The 17,346-nt window shown below is 28.0% G+C and overlaps 1 protein-coding gene across 3 annotated transcripts in view; it reads right to left on the bottom strand.

Annotated features, from left to right (window-relative positions):
- Positions 1–17,346, bottom strand: part of Con (leucine rich repeat protein connectin) — a 240,515-nt gene that overhangs the window by 50,083 nt on the left and 173,086 nt on the right. For 2 of the 3 annotated variants that reach the window (XM_072897622.1, XM_072897624.1), the window contains one exon: positions 13,589–13,649. The exons of the other annotated variant lie outside the window; for it this stretch is intronic. The gene's annotated coding sequence lies outside the window, so the exon portion shown is untranslated. The remainder of the gene's footprint in view (positions 1–13,588; positions 13,650–17,346) is intronic. 3 annotated transcript variants of the gene reach the window in all.

The following is a 17,346-nucleotide window of genomic DNA, read 5'->3' as shown; positions in this document are numbered from 1 at the left end:
TTTTTCAGTTACGACAACATCTAACGAAATGCATAACTGCCATTGGGAATTTACTTTGAAGGTAGCAATTGCTATTAATGCAACAGGAAAATAAATATTTTTTTCTGCAGATTAATAATTCGGGGAATTAAATTGTCACACCTCGTATATAACAAAGCGTTAATTCTATTTAAATTATTTTATATTAAAATTACTTTAATTCAGAAAAATACAGATATTTAATCCAATTGTATATAATATGTATTTAATTTTATTCTATATTAATTTCGATTTATATTCTCTCTTCAATCGATACCTCAAGATTTACTCACCTTTCTTATTCACTAGTTACATGCATACAAACTAGTTACATGCTTGCAAATTAAAAGTAACTCAAGTTACAAACAATAACTTTAATAATATTTGTGCAATCATTTTAATAAATAAACTCAAAACAAACAAGAAAAGTTAATAAAATAAACGGAGTCGGAAATGTCTGCACTATACAATCGCAATCAAAGACTTTTTCTTTATTTGTAAACGCAATTAGTAAATGGATGATCTCTCTCTTAATCGGAAAAAGCGCAAAAGTATAAATTAATTTCTGTAATAAACATATTAAGAATAAAATATTATTGTTTGATTAATATTTTTTCTCTGTAAAAAAATTAAGTACTAAACATTTCTGTCATAAATATATCTATATACATGTTTATATTTTAATCTATTATATGCATATTGTTTAAAGATAATTTTACTTTTTCTAAATTAGAAATGAATTTGTACAATAGTATACGTACAGAGTGAGGAAAAAGTATAGAAACCCAGAAAAATTTGAAAAAATATAAGTTTTACAGAAAAAGAATTTAAAGCAAGATCTACTCATTTTTTTTCATTTATTTCACATTTTATATTAAAAAGTCATCATAACAAACTTTAAAATATCTCAAAAAATTCTTAACCAAAAGAAGTTTTAGAATAGTGTGTATATGTTTATTTGAGTGTTTTGGAAAGCTCACAAGTCAAACTACAAGAATATGTAATTAAAAGTAGGGTATTTTATTTAAGAAATTAAAGGTGGCCGTCACATGACCTTAAAGCGATTATTCAAGGTTAACTCAATGACACCATCTTATGTCTCTCTCGAAACCATACTTGTCTGAAATATTTTTCTGTAAAACTTGTATTTTCCGAGATTTTTCAAGTTTCCATATTTTTTCTTCACCCTGTATATCAGAATCCGCGATGTTTCACGGTCGAGATAAATCATAAAACTGGCAAATATTGAGCGAATGGCGAATGTAGCCGTTACATAACCGTGCTGGGTGTAACATATGCAGATAATGCGTAGAAGTTTTAAACAGCGCCCTCTTGGGGCACTTATAATACTCCGTGAAAGTGCACGATAGCCGTTGTTTTGTTTCGTACTTCTTTCCGATTGCGAGCAAAACTCGTCTTGAAAGATACCGCATGTTGCGTAAAGACAGGTGCGAGTCCAGACTTTGCAGTGTTGTTTCGGGATATTTGCATTTAATTTCAACGCTATAAAATTGCTATTACTTTGGAAAGAGAGAGAGAGAGAGAGAGAGAGAGAGAGAGAGAAAGAGAGAGAAAAAGTTAATACTCTTACACAATGACAGCAGTCGCGTTACACAGATTCGTTTTACATATGTTATATGAACGCATTTACTTAATTATTTTATAGTTATGAAGGTAAACATTTCTTTGTAACTCAAACATTTCTAAAATAATATTATTTTTCCTATATTCTTTCTTTTTTTAAATTTAATCACTCGATCCTCTCTCTCTCTCTCTCTCTCTCTCTCTCTCTCTCTCTCTCTCTCTCTCTCTTCTTCTTCTTCTTCTTCTTCTTCTTCTTCTCTCCCCTTTGCTCCTTCTCGCTCTTTGTAACGCCACAATTTCTGATAATTCCAGTCTAAAGTGACACATATACCAGACCACAAATGATAATAGCGCATGAAAATGGTACTTGCTTGCTACAAAAGACGCAATGTCCGCAACGTCACAACGGAGGTAGAAGCATATGAATATGTACGGTATGTTGGTACATTTAATATAACTTTGCAGCTGGCCAAAGTTTCGACACAACGCAATTGCCACACGTCGTCCTGTGAAAATTATCCACGACATTGGGGTCCATTTTGCGCTCAGCGTTGTTGTATGCTAATTGCGTCTTGATAGAATTCGAACCGCACTCAAATAGAGAGAGAGAGAGAGAGAGAGAGAGAGAGAGAGAGAGAGATTCACATGTGCAACATGAGTTGTTTATTTCAAAAGTTAGGCGAGTTGAGAGACGCCACAAATTTAATCCTTCAATCCTTCACTCATAATCAGTAATATTGTTCTCTATCAATCCTTAGCAATTCATTTTTGTGCCACAATATTTTCAACTGACCAAATCATAAATCTTGTTCTTATTTATTTTTTTTTTTATCAGAGATCATTAAAATAAAATCAATCGTGAAATATTATGTTTGAAGAAAAGATAGCAAATAATTTATTTGTTTTTTATTTAATTTAATTTGTAATTAAAAGAAATAACTAAGGAAAAGCGAAAGAAAGGGAAAGAGAGAAATGTATATGAACACTTTGGTATATTTTATAGAGAGATATAGAACAAATATATTATTGTAAGTTAGAGTGTTTTTGAATAAATGGAATTTTCAATTAAGCAGCGATTTTAATTAATTTGCCACTGAAAAAAAATTGCTTTAAAGCTACTAAAGGTATTTTAAGCTTGTACAACGGTTACAACAGTAATACGCTAATACGATGCAAATTAAAATCGCTTGATAAGTTTAATTAAAAGCGTTCGCAAATCCAGATACTGTATTATTCATTAATGAATTCGCAATCGCAGAGGGAGATCCGCAAAGGATGGCATTTTCCCTCCAATCAATGTCGAAGAATAACGTAATTGAAAAATTCTCGCGACGTAGTGATGCATTATTAGAATTGTCCCGTATTTTTGACGCGCGCAGAATTTTATTATGCTAATCAAATGAATCAATTTGGACTACGATCTGTTACAATAATTAGTTCAAAAGATATATTTTAACAACTTTTTAAATAAAAATATCCATTATAATTCTAATGTAAAAATTATTCAAATATTAATAAAATTAGGACATCGTATATATTATCTTCTATTATTTCTTCCTTTCCAATATCTCTTCCACGATGCAATATCGAGAACTTACTTATGACGAGAAGAGCCAAGCGATCGAAATGCGCGCGTATTGTACTTTTATGCTAATAAATGGTGGCGCGATTTGGCCTTTATTACAGGCTATACATCCGTACTATGCAAAAGAAGGACGCAATATGTTTTTGGAATGCTCGGATGCAAATAAAGTAAGAAAAAGAGTATGATAAAGGAAGGGAGGGTATTCTCTCACGTGACTACGATCTAAGGAGAAAACCACTGTATAACTACGACGAGAGCTTCTCGAGATTATGCCTAGACATGATCCCGCATAGATCGTAGACTGAGAAGGGGAAGGGTCTAGCTAGCGTATGCAAATTTCCCTGGCAAACTGCTTGGCATTTGCATAAGCTTACAGATAACGACGCGTTAGAAGTAGAAGCCTTTCCTTCGGATTCGTTTCTGCGGCGTTTTCTGACCGAAGACAAGAGCGCGAAATCGATTTTCCCGAACGTCGACCGAGAATAATTTGATGGGTCTATACTTGAACCTTTTAATGTTTCGAGAAATTGTTCAAAATACCGATATCGATACGAGAATTAAGTTCGTGTTCTACGGCGACAACGATGGCCTCGCACCTCATCTTCAAGCTTCATGTTTTTTACAGCATATCATAAAAGAAAGTAGAGAACGGTAGTGCCTGAGAAAAAATCGAGGACGCCCTTATCAATAATGGTATGTGTTTGAGAGCGTTCGTAAAAGCGGTTCGTTTATCGCGAAGATATGGAAGACACCTGAACTAGATGTATAGTTTGACATACCGCGCATATGACGAGCTTTTCCTCGATCGAGGAAGCGAATATGAGTAAAAGCTCAGCTATGGCTTTGGAATTCAAATATCAAAGTAATTGAAAATGTTTTTTCTTTTTAATAGTATTTCATTTTATGTGAAAAAAGAAAAATAAAAACTTGATATGGAAATTTTCTTTTCTAATTTGTATTAAGGGCCGAACAAGGCAATAACAAATGTTGTATTTGTTTTCAAAGAAATATTTTTTTCTATGCTTCTAAGCTCATTTCTAAAAATTCACAAATATTCTTTCATGCAATTCTGAGAGGGGAAAACCTATTTTATTTTATGTATTTAAATTGCAACTTTTATATTAAGTAAATATATATTGTTTTGTTAGGTTAGAACTCGGTCGGTATCCTCTTAATATTAAAAATTTAAATAATTAAAAATTTGTGAATTTTATATAGATGATAGACTATCGACTTTTCAAAAAAATAATTTTACATCTTATATACAAAAAAAAATAAAAATAAAAATTAGTTTTTTCAAACAATAAAAAAATTATCCTTTTCCTCACAATTTCTATTATTAATATCAATTAATATAAGAATCTTAGATGTTTTTTTAAAGCTGATAAATTAGTGAAGAGAGTTTTCTAGAAAAGTTTTATTAACTGCATCTCATTAGCAGAGAAAACTTTTTTCCTTCTCTCTTTAATTCATCAAGTCGTCAACGATTTAATTAGATCGCACGCGACGAAAACTCTGTAACGTCATTGACGACGCGCTGCCGCCCCTCCAAGAAAGTAACGCCATTCATAACTTGGTTCTTACGAAAATTTCTATTACTCGTATTTCAATGTGCTTGGAAAGAAGCCACTTGTTCAATCACAAATTCAAAAAAAATTAGACTTTTTTTCTACTTTAGTGGAATAGAGAAGCAACTCAATTTAAAATTTGCTCAGTTTAAACGATAATTAATTCAACTTTTTATATAAGATGCTTTTCTTATCGCCAAATACATTGATACCAATATAAACAGAATTATATATCTGATATATTCTATACTAAGTATTTATTTTCTATTATATGTGATATGTATTAATCACATATTATATTAAAAGTAAATAGTATTCGTATAATATATTAGAAGTAAGTAGTATTACAAAAGAAAAGAATTGAAAAATTTTTTAGAAAATTAGGAAAACTTTTTAATATTTATTTAAAAACAAATTTTTAGGAATAAACTAATTATTAGATTAAATAAGTTTTAAATCATAAGGAACACAAGATATCGATAAGTGAATAGATTATCTTTGCCTCCATCGGATAGATTTCACATGTCGAGTAGAATATTGATGTTATTGCACTTGAAATACAGACCCGATACAATGTGGCGAGACGTATGTATATATGTGTAGATGTGTGTACGGGTACCGGCAAAAATGGTGTCCGTCGCAACTTCAGCGTTACACACATACAACAGAAATCATACGTATACATATGTGCTAACTTCATATGTATGCATATGATCCTGAAGTTGCCGACGGACACCATTTCTGCCGTTGCGTGTATGTACACGTGCGTGCATGGTCATATGTGCGTGCGCGCGCGCCTTAGTCTCCCTTCAGTCATATATCAAGTATATCAGTTGCGGAAGTGCTGGTCGAAAGAGCGCCAGGGAGGTCGAACTCTTATTGCCATAAAATATATCGATAGAACGATGATGTAGTAGCGAGGTCAAGTCAGGAATTTTTAACGTGACAATTGCCAGAAATGCGAAGAAATTGGATTAATATCTCGATGTAAGTATCGAATAACGTGATATTAACGAAAACAGTGACACATTATTACGTCTTGTAAAAGAAAGTTTTTATTACCTGCTTTCTATTTGAAATAAAATATTTGCAAAAAATTATAATTAATTGATTAATTGTAACTATTTATAATACTTACTACAAACAAATTAGAGAAACCAGATAAATATTAAATTTCTAAGACTTATATATCAAAAAATTTATGTTTTACAATAACATATATATTAAACATAGTAATTATTGAAAAATAACTTAATAAGTTTTATTTCTTTTTTTTATAAATTATATTAATATAAATAAATAAATATGATAGAATCATCTTTATTATAGATCTTATGATTTATAAAAATAGAAAGAAAAAAGACATACAGTTAGAAAAAGAAATAAATAATTATTTTTTTTCTTTCTGTCTTTTTTAATATATAATATATTTATAATTTTTTAAATCTTTATTTTTTTTTTAATTTATTAAAACTTAATAAATCTATTGGGCTAAAATTTAAATTTACTGTTTTAGAAAAATATATCGCAGAGATAAAAGAAAAGTTTTAAGATCCTTAAAAAATGTCTATTATTATAAAATTTATTCCTTTTTATATTTAATTTAATATAAATGTGCCTAAGAATTTTTGGGTTTAATATTTTGTATTTAATTAATTTACATAATCTGAAATATGATTCGAGAAACTATTGAAAAAATATTGCACAAAACATTGTTTCTTAAATGTTTATTAAAATAAATGCAAAAAATATGGTAGAAGAAAATACACTTAAAAAAGAATAATACTCCTGAATTTTATAATTATTGTTGAATTTTTGCAGAATATAAAAAAGAAACATATTTTAATCATATATATGTATAATATTAAATAATCTATCAATTTAATATTAAAATACAATATCTATTTTATCTAAAACGTAATCATAAAATTTAAAAGAGAATAAAAAATACACCAAAAACTCTCGCAAAAAAGAGAGAGATGTGTAATATACATAAGTATATATATTCACCTAATAAAATATTTTTTGTATAGATATTTATATATATAATACTGTGATTGTACTAAAATATTTTATTAAGATTATTACGTTTTACATAATCTAACACAATCGAGTCTAAAGCACTAAAATACGACCCAGGACAATTGTGTTCTGTGAACCGAATCTTTTTCCAATTCTTCAATATCTATATACATGCACTTTTGTTGGAAATTCGGCCTGCTTTTGAAGCAGTCCAAACTATACTACATTCCCTAAGGACTCTAGGCTGCGTTTCCCTGCATCGAAAGAAAAGCGCATAAATCGATCTTTCTGCCACAGAGTGCTGCCTAAGAGAATCAAATCTGAATTTTTTAAAGTCTATCTCGAAAATATTCAAATGTATCCCTACAATCTTTTCTATTAGAAAACAACAAAATTGATGGAATAAAGAATAAATAAGAGCAATGCAACAATTTGTTTTAATATAACGATATAAAAAATAGGATTAATATAGTAATAAATAGATTAAACAAGAAATAATAATAAATAACAATGTACTACATAAAAATAAAAAAATAAATAAATAATAGTACACATAAATAAAAATTATTTTTCTATGTGAAACTGACATACGATCATCTTGCGTCTGACTTTTGTTAGCGGAATTAAAAATTTATATATGGAATGTTTTATAAGTCACATTCCATCTCTGGAAAATGACTTGAATAAATAAATAAAAATAAATAAAAAATAAATAAAAATTCAAGAAATTAATGAAATATTTGAGATTCTTCTTTAAAGAATTACAATTAAATAATAATACCAAAACGAACATATGCGTCATATTAATGTTTTATTTTAAAAAAGGAAAAAAACGTGTCTTGTACACAATAACACATATAGAATATAAAATATAGAATTTGTCTTCCAAAAGAAACGCATCGCGTTCACGCGAAAAGAACCCAAAAAAAGAAAAAACTAAATCGGTTTTGTTTCTAGTAGCAGAAGTAATATTTCTCGAGAAAAAAACTAACAAAGCTCGATATTGGGTCCGGATATATTTTTGCGTCTATAGTCTATATATGTTGAGTCGTTCCGCAGGGAATCGTGCAGTTAATATTATATGTTCAAGATAAAAAAAATTTTTTTACAGAAGTATAGTATGTATGTGTGTGTGTGTGCGATTTATCAATTGTGTACGTAAATAATATCTTCAAATAAACATCTATAATCTTTGTTTATTATTGAAAGATTTTTTTCAATGTTCCAGAATTGATATTTTATTTAACAGTTTTTCTTCGCAAAAAGGCATTACTTCCATATCACTTGTGTGCAACTTTAAAATCGATCAAACTTATTTCACGATAAAATGCATTATCTTTTGATTCTTTTTGATGAAAATTGAAAAAGAATCATGAAATCTACACTAATCATATCAAAATATTTCAAAAATTCTCATTCCATATATTTAAAAAGTTTAAATAATTGGAGGAAAAACTAGACGAATCAGCTAAGTCAAAAATTAATAAATCTAATATATTTCAAGATTCATGACATTGCATCTTTAGTCTTTGAAAATATAGAATTAATAATTAATTTGGGAGTTGAACTAAAGATGTTCCCTAGAATGTAATCTTAAAATCATAAATATTTTATATCCTACACACTAACTATTTTATACCAACTGCAGCACAATTTTAACTATGCGACACACAAAATTTATGAAAATAAAAATTTTAATTCTCCAAACTTTCTCCTATACAAGGAGAAAGTTACCAGATGTTTATTCGCAGAAGATTTTTTTTTATCAACTTATAAGAGCCATTTTTCTTAGTAAAAATATCAAACTATGAATGGTTTCCGAATTACAAATGAAAAAAAAAAGTTTTTTTGCAAATTATATTAAATTAAATATAATTTAACAAAATTATATTTTTTAGTTAAATTCAGGTACAATTAAATAGAATTTTAATTTAATTTAATTTAAGAATTAATTACAAAGATAAGTGTCAGAAAAAAATATGCGAAAAATAATATTTCTCACCAAGTAAGAATTACCAAATTGATCAATCTGCTATTAAGAAAATATTCAGGTTTGGATTCTTTATGTGTCTGTATGTATATACATATGTAGTCAGATAATTCTATCTTTTTTTAAATAAAATTCAGATATAAGTTTATCTTTATATTGAATACAATCAATATTTCCTTTAGTAATTTAGTTCAATATCATATACGCTTTAATAACTTTCTGAACTATTTAATATAATAATTTAATATTTAAATTTCAACTCTTTTTAAATTTAATTTGAATCAAATATTAATTACGTTCAGCACTTAATTTAATAATTAAATATCAATTCTCATTAATTAAAATCAAATAAAAGAGACATTAATTATTTTTATTAATAATTAAACTGAAATCAATTAAGTATCCTCATGAAATTAATGATATAATCAAGTTCAAGCAAATATCACGATAGTGTTCAATGTTAATAATGTCTAAAATTAAGACATATCTTAAATACATATATTGCGGTTGGCTCGAAAACATGATTTACAATCCCAGCTTGCTTCGAAAGTTATGAGGGTAAAGCCATGACTCTCCGCCACGCAGAAAGGAGAGGAGGGGAGGGGGTGGGGGCGGGTTTGTTTGCACCTGCATTTAATATCGCGCATTTAATTCCCCGTAGGATGCATTTCAGGAAGGAAGGCGACCTACGTTAAGGTAAACCTGCGCGCGGGTATGACAGCGGCTTTCACAGCCGGGATTTCCCGTTGCAAGCGGGAACGACTAGGGACAGCAGAGAGAGAGAGAGAGAGAGAGAGAGAGAGAGAGAGACCCCCGAAGAGACCGGAAGCCGTGTGGCTATGGGATGGTAATTCCGCGCAAGGAGGAATTAAGGGACTCCCGAACAAAAATGAGGCGAGGAAAGGAGAGGAAAGCGTGAGACGCGTGATTTAAGTCGTAAGCGGCGAGATAACGCCATCCTCAGCGCCGTAATTTCGCCAAGACGAACGGTTATTGGGCGAACTTCCGCGTATAATACGGTGGTGCTCCCTTTACAATCTTTTTTTCCCTTGTCAATTTCAACATGTATCTCGAGAATTTGGAAAAGTATTGATAAAATATATTTTCCTTTCAAATTGATATGACTGATTAAATAAAATAACAATTATCTGATGTTTCATTAATAAAGAACGTAATTGATAATTAATAAAGATAATTGATTGATACCTTCATTAATTGATTGACCTTAATTTAAAAAATTAATATACTTAATATACACTATGCAAAAAAATTTCTTCTACATAATATAACTAATATAACTTTCTTCTATATAAAAGAAGGCTAACTTTCAAATAGTTGTCCCAAGTAGCACATATTCGTTTTAAAAACGTTTCACAAATGTTTCTGCGAAACGTTTTAGAACCGGCTTTTGAAAATGTTTCTGATTGGTTAAAATGTCCACTTAAAAAACATTAAGGGAAACGTCATTTTCTAACAAAAAAAAGCGTTTAAGAAATTGTCAAAATATGGTTTTTTCCTTTATTTGTGAAAAATTTGTTTATCCACAGATTCAATAAAATAATGCATATATGGATATAATCTATCTATTTTCATCATGTTCTAAATCTCTTGTCGAGATTACATCAGAAGTTACACTGACAAAGAAGACAATTTAAATTATACTTTTAGTACCTGTTTTTTTAGGCTTTATATACATGTTAGGGAAACTTGAATCCGAGTTATAGTTAAGTTTTAACACGTCACGTAGCGGCAAACAAAGGAACACGTATATTCTAAAATAGATTTTTTTGTCTTGTCGAAAAGATGATCAAAAAGACATCATTTCGTCGACTAAAATTAATTATGACTTTTAAAAGACATCTTTTAAAAAATGACTTTTTTTGTAGGTAGAAAGATATTCTTTTAGATATCTTTTAGCCTTGTCAGAAAGATAACTTAAAAAAGACATCTTTTCGTCATCTTTTAATTTTCTGTGCGATCTGGGGATCGTCTTAATAAGTACAGTCTTAATAATGTGTAGATATATAATTTTGAATTAAAAAATTAATTTTTGTTCTATTTATAGAAACGCAAAAAATACGTTTCTTAAACCATGATTTTAAAAATGTTTCTGTTGAAACGTTTCTTATTGGTGCTTGATTAAAAAATATTGGATACGTTTAGAAAACATTTATAAAACGAACATGTGCTATCTGGGTGTAACTTCCTTAAAAATAATTTGAATAAGATCAATAAAAAAGCATTTCAAAGCTTGAAGTTTCAAGTTTTAGAATCGTTAAATGAATTTCAATTCTTTCTATTTGTTAGAAAATTACATTGTAAGAAAGCGACGTCCGTTGATTGAACAAATTTTTCAAAAGTTTGTCCAAGAATACCGAATTAAAAAAATCCTAACACGTTTTCAAAATTAATTGTATGTTAAAGAGCAGAGTTTTAGCTTTAATTTCTTTATTTAACAAATGTTCTATGATTTTTTTGTCGCCGCATATGTTTTTTATTAAACCAAAATCGAGCTATTGACTTTGGACGCTTATAACTAGTGAAAAAATGATTGTACAATAATCATTAATTTAAATTTTCGAAATGTACAGAAAAAAACTTAACACTTCGGCTTTTTGTGCGAGTAACTAGAATGCTTTTTACTTGTAAATGTTGTAGAGTTAATGAACATTTTAGCATTTTTGTCGTTAACTTTCATTGATTTAAATAAAAAAGATAAAAGTGCAATTTTTACTTGATCTTTAAGTAACAATTACACTCTAAAAGTGACTAATGATTGAAAAAACGATAGAAGTATTTTAAAGTTCTAACTTTTCTCTTTAAGTTGCTCTTTTAATGATTATTGTACAATCATTTTTTCACTAGTTATAAGCGTCCAAAGTCAATAGCTCGATTATGCTTTAGTAATGAATATCTTGGCAAAAAATACCATACAAAATTCGTTAAAAGAAGAAATTAAAGCTAAAACTCTGGTCTTTAACACCCAATCAATGAAATTGTGCTAGGATTTTTCTTTAAATCGGTTTTCTTGGACAAACTTTTGAAAAATTTCGAACGGACATCGCTTTCTTACAAAGCAATTTTGTAACGAATAGAGAGAGAGTTAAGATTCTAAAAATAAAACTTTAAGCTTTGAAAGGTTTTTTTATTGATCTTATTCTGATTATTTTTAAGCAAGTTACAACTACTTTAAAATTTTATTTTTTCATATGGAAGAAAGTGGTTTAATTTTTTTGCGTATTATAATAATTAATTTAATTAATATACATTATAATATACAGAATGTCCGGAACTTTGTCCGCAGGGCAATTACTTTTTATTTCGGGAAGTGATTCAAGACCCAAAAAGAAGGAAAAAAAGTTATATAAACATAGGTCCGAAAATAACTCGTTTCTGAGTTATAGCCACTTTTATGCTAAAAACATTGTAATTTATTTTTCATAATTATAATTATAATATGGAAAAATTGAAAAAGAAATTAAAAAGTAAAAATTTTAAATTAAGAAAAATTGAAAAAAATTAAAATTAAAAATTGAAAAAGAAAAATGCCAAGCCGATTATTCTTCTACGATGCATCTGGGGTAACGTCAAAATAGTCCGAAATGAAGTTATTTATGTTAAAACACTATAAAATAAATTAATTATGATTATAATTATAAAAAATAAATTACGATGTTTTTAACAAAAAAATGGCTATAACTCGGAAACGACTTATTTCCAGATTTATGTTTAGGTAGCTTTTGTTTCTTCTTTTTGGGTCCCGAATCACTTCCCGGAGTACTGCAGGCGATTTTTCAGACACCCTGTATAATATATAATAATTAATATACTTAATATACATTTATTGTATGGTTTTGAGAGGAACATAAGACGGTATCATTGATTAGACCTTGAAGAGTTATTTGAAGGTCACATGAACGTCATGTTTAATTTTTTAAGTAGGACACTTTATATATTATTATAGTGTTTTGGAAAGCTCTCGAGATAGGCTACAAGAATATGTAATGAAAAATAGTAGGTTCTACTTAAGAAATTAAAGATGACCTTTACGTGACCTTCAAACGACAATCCAAGGTCAAACCAATGGTACCATTTTATGTCCCCCTCGAAACAACTTTTGTTTGAAACATTTTTGTCTTAAACTTATGGATTTTGAGATATTACAGCGCATAGATTAAAATGGTCTACCCTGTATAATAATTAATATAATTAATATACATTTACTTTTTTATATTAGACTTGAATTTGAGTTAAAATTAAAAATCAATCATTTCTATTGAAGAGAAAAATATCAGAGTCCGTAATCAATCTTGATTTTTTCATATATCTATTATCTTATATACACAATTTAATCAAATATATATCGCTTCGTTAATTTGTTGATTTATAGTGTTAACAATAAAAGTTGATTCTGATAATAAATAAAAATTTTTTGCTTTATTATGAAAGTGTTATATCCATTTTGCAATCGTGAGAAAACTCCGGTTATGACAATAGCTCTGGGTGCACTCTTTCTGTGTTATATATTATATATTTTTTCTCACTTTTCCTTAAGCTTAAACACACACTTATTCTGCGTCAGATACAGGAAGAAAATGCAAGAAGAAAGGAAGAAAGTGCATTCTAAAATGAATAGCTCTATTATGTTTCTATGTCTCCTTTAGAAAATGCAACATTAAAATAAAAGCTTCCGAGACTTTTCTCGACACAATGTTGTTATTTTTGTAGGTTTATTTTGAAGTGAGATACTTAATCATAATTTAACTTCATAGCAAATGTGAAAATTTTCATTATATCAAATAATTATTCAACAAACTTAACTATTTGATGAAGATCTCTCACTGAAATTACTATTGTGTCCGTACTTGAATGTCCTTTGTATCTGTAAAAAAAATTAATTAATTAATCTTATTATAATTATTGCAGTGAAGAATTATTATAAGCAAACATATTCAAATTATCAATATTATTTATTATTAGTCCATACATACACATATATGTATATTAATCTATACAAAATATTTGTTTTATTTCTTATATAAATATATTGTTAATTTATTTTTTACATAAATCTAAATTATATTATATTATATATATTTTATTTTTATTTGTATATAATTAATTATTTTTAAAAAATAATATATATATATATATAATATATTATTTTTATATAATTTACGTAATTAATATTAATCAATAATCATTATTAGATAATTTAATTAAAATCAGTAATTACACAGTAATTCAATCTATCATAATCGCGACGAAAAAACGCTAAAATTTTCATGAATTTTACAATATTTATAAAGTAAAAAGCATTCCATTTACTTGTACAAAAGGTCGAAGTATTAAGTTTTTTTTCTGTACATTTCAAAAATTTTAATGAATGATTATTGTACAATCATTTTTTCACTAGTTATAAACGTCCAAAGTCAATAGCTCGACTTTGCTTTAATAATGAATATCTCGGCGAAAAAAATCATAGAACATTCGTTAAAAAAAGAAATTAAAGTTAAAACTCTGCTCTTTAACATACAAGTAATTTTGAAATCGTGTTAGGATTTTCTTTAATTTGATATTCTCGGACAAACTTTTGACAAATTGGTTTAGTCGACGGACGTCGCTTTCTTCCAACATAAATTTGTAACGAATAGAAAGAATTGAAATGCATTCAAAGATTCTAAAATTAGAAACTTCAAGCTTTAAAATGCTTTTAAATTGATCTTATTCCGATTATTTTGAAGAAAGTTACAACTGCTTTAAAATTGGCCCTTTAATTTTTTTGTGGTGTATTTAAAATTCCGAAAATATGATTTTTTTTATATCTGTGTTTTGTTATTCGGTTTTCAATTACAATTACAATTTTAATATCTTGTTATCTTTATTGTATATCGAAAAATATTGAGAAAGACATTAGAGCTGCGAAATGTACATTAGCGAGGATGAGTTTGGTGGGTAGTTGCATGTACAATGGAATTTTCGCCGACAGCAATTAAGAGTAGAATTTGCAAATTGCGCCATAATATGCAGTGACAGAGAGGTAAACGCGTTTGCGAGATGATATAAGAAAAAGACAAACGAAACGAAGAAAGAGAAAGAGAGAAGACAAGATTAATAAGCAGGAGGAAGATACTCGCGCAAACTATAATATTACGAGCAGAGAGGGAGAAGAGCGGTATTTAAGATGAAATATATACGAAATACGAGATGCGCGCGCAATGCAACGAAATATATATCCCGGCGATGCCAACTAGAGAAGATTAGATCTCGGCGATTCGTTTCGAAATTAAACTCGCTTTAATCCTGCACAACTCCTACAATTAATCTTCCCGCGTACTCTCTTCGGCTTACAGTTCTTAGATTCCAAAGTAGCATTGCTTCTTTTATATTAACTTTGCAACCTAACTGTGCGGAGATCGTCAAAATTAGCTTTTTTTTTTCAACTTTTCCTTTCGTTACGCTTGCCTTTTCTTATATAAATAACATTTTTTTATTTCCTTCAGATTGACACTATAGTATCACTACATTCTGGATTTTGTAACACAACAGCAAAAGCAAATTTAGATAAATCTAAAATAATTTTAATATCTTTTTATATACAGAGTCAGGAAAAAATATGAAAATCCTGAAAAATCTCGAAAGATACAAGTTTTACAGAAAAATGTTTTACATAAAGATTGTATGGTTTCAAAAGGGAGGATAAGATGGCGTCATTGATTTGACCTTGAATAGTTGCTTGAAGATCACGTGAAGGTCACCTTCAATTTCTTAAATAAAATACTTTATTTTTAATTGCATATTCTTGTAGGTTTTACCTCGAGGGTTTTTCAAAACACTACATATAATAAAACTATGGAAAAAATGAATAGATCTTACTTTAAATTTTTTTCTGTAAAACTTATATTTTTCGAGATTTTTCAGATTTCCATATTTTTTCCTCACCCTTTACATTTTATATACATATATTATATTATCAATTATTAGTAATAATTGTATAAACATTATTATTATTATTATTATATTATATATTATTTTAATTAATGATATATTATATATATATCTTTATTCACATTTTCGTATAGATGCAATTGCAAAATGCAATTATATTTTGTTATAAATGGAATTTCATCTTTTTTTCAATGCAATAGTTGCAATTTTTCATTTTATACAAAATTGTAAGAGAAGAGTATGGGGTTCCATTAAAAATGTAATCTTAGTAGGAATGTAAAATATCTAAAGTCACTTAATTTTGTCTTTTGGTAATATTTTTTCTATATTTTATTTTTATTTTAAAATTCAGTTTTCTCAACTGCGTGAGAAGAACACTTTGAATAATTCTTTATCCATTTGATATATTATATGTGTATATTATAATATAACATTCTGTTGTAATAAAAGAAACGAGAATATCGATGAATCTATTATGTAGATGTACATACATATATGTGTAATATAAGTTTGAAGAATTAATGGAGAGGATGCTGGAATATTTGACTAAAATTGAATAATAGATGTTCTTGTAAAAACAGGACATTGTGTGAAAATTCTCACGCGCGAAGAGCTTAACTTAATAAAAGTTTTAAGTTTTTTTTTATTTCTTATTGTATCTTCTTGCTCCACTTTTCTCACTTCGCGTTTCCGATTAGTTGCCTGGATATCGGAACAGCTGTCGCCAACAGATTAATGGTCCATTATCATGGATCGCTATTCTTCCGATTTCTTAAAAAGTGTCATTTCAGGCGCCGTCAAAAAAAAATATATTACCCAAAAAAATGTTTTCCTTTTTTTGCAAAAAATTACCTAATTTAAAATTATCTAATTTAAAATTTTTTAATTTTAAGAAATACAGGAAAATGTGTTATATATGTACTTGTGTAGGTAATATACATACTACTATACACACACACACACACACACATATATATATATATATATATATATATACATATGTACAGGGTGAGGAAAAAGTATAGAAATCCTGAAAAATCTCACAAGAAATATAAGTTTTACAGAAAAATAATTTAAGGCAAGATCGCGAAGAAGAATCTGGTCATCTAAAGCAAGCTCTATTCTTTTTTTTATTTATTTTATATTAAAAAGTATTGTGACAAACTTTAAAATATATATCTTAGGAAATTCGTAACCAAAAGAAGTTTTAGTGTTTGGAAAGTTCTCGAGGTAAGCTACAAAAATATGTAATTAAAAATAGAGTGTTCTACTCAAGAAATTGAAGGTGACCTTCACGTGATCTTCAAGCGACTATCCAAGATCAAATCAATGGTATCGTCTTATGTCCTTCTTCAAACCATACAACTTTTGTCTGAAACTTTTTTCTGTCAAACTTATCGAGATTTTTCAGAACTTCTATACTTTTTCCACCTTATATTGTACTATATATGTATTTTTACTATGTATATGTATTTTTTGAAAAATTTTACAGTAATTTATCTCAAAATCTAAATTTTTTAAATAAATTTAAGAATTTTTAGTTTTTTCAATTTATGTTAATAATATTACTTTATTGTTTTGTTATAACATAATTTAAAAATAATTTTAAACTAAAAAGTTTAGCAAAATCA

This window comes from Anoplolepis gracilipes, chromosome 8 (genome assembly GCF_047496725.1).
Source record: "Anoplolepis gracilipes chromosome 8, ASM4749672v1, whole genome shotgun sequence".
Classification (NCBI taxonomy): domain Eukaryota; kingdom Metazoa; phylum Arthropoda; class Insecta; order Hymenoptera; family Formicidae; genus Anoplolepis; species Anoplolepis gracilipes.
The sequence above is the reverse complement of the archived record's forward strand: the minus strand, read 5'-3'. Positions and strand labels throughout refer to the sequence as shown.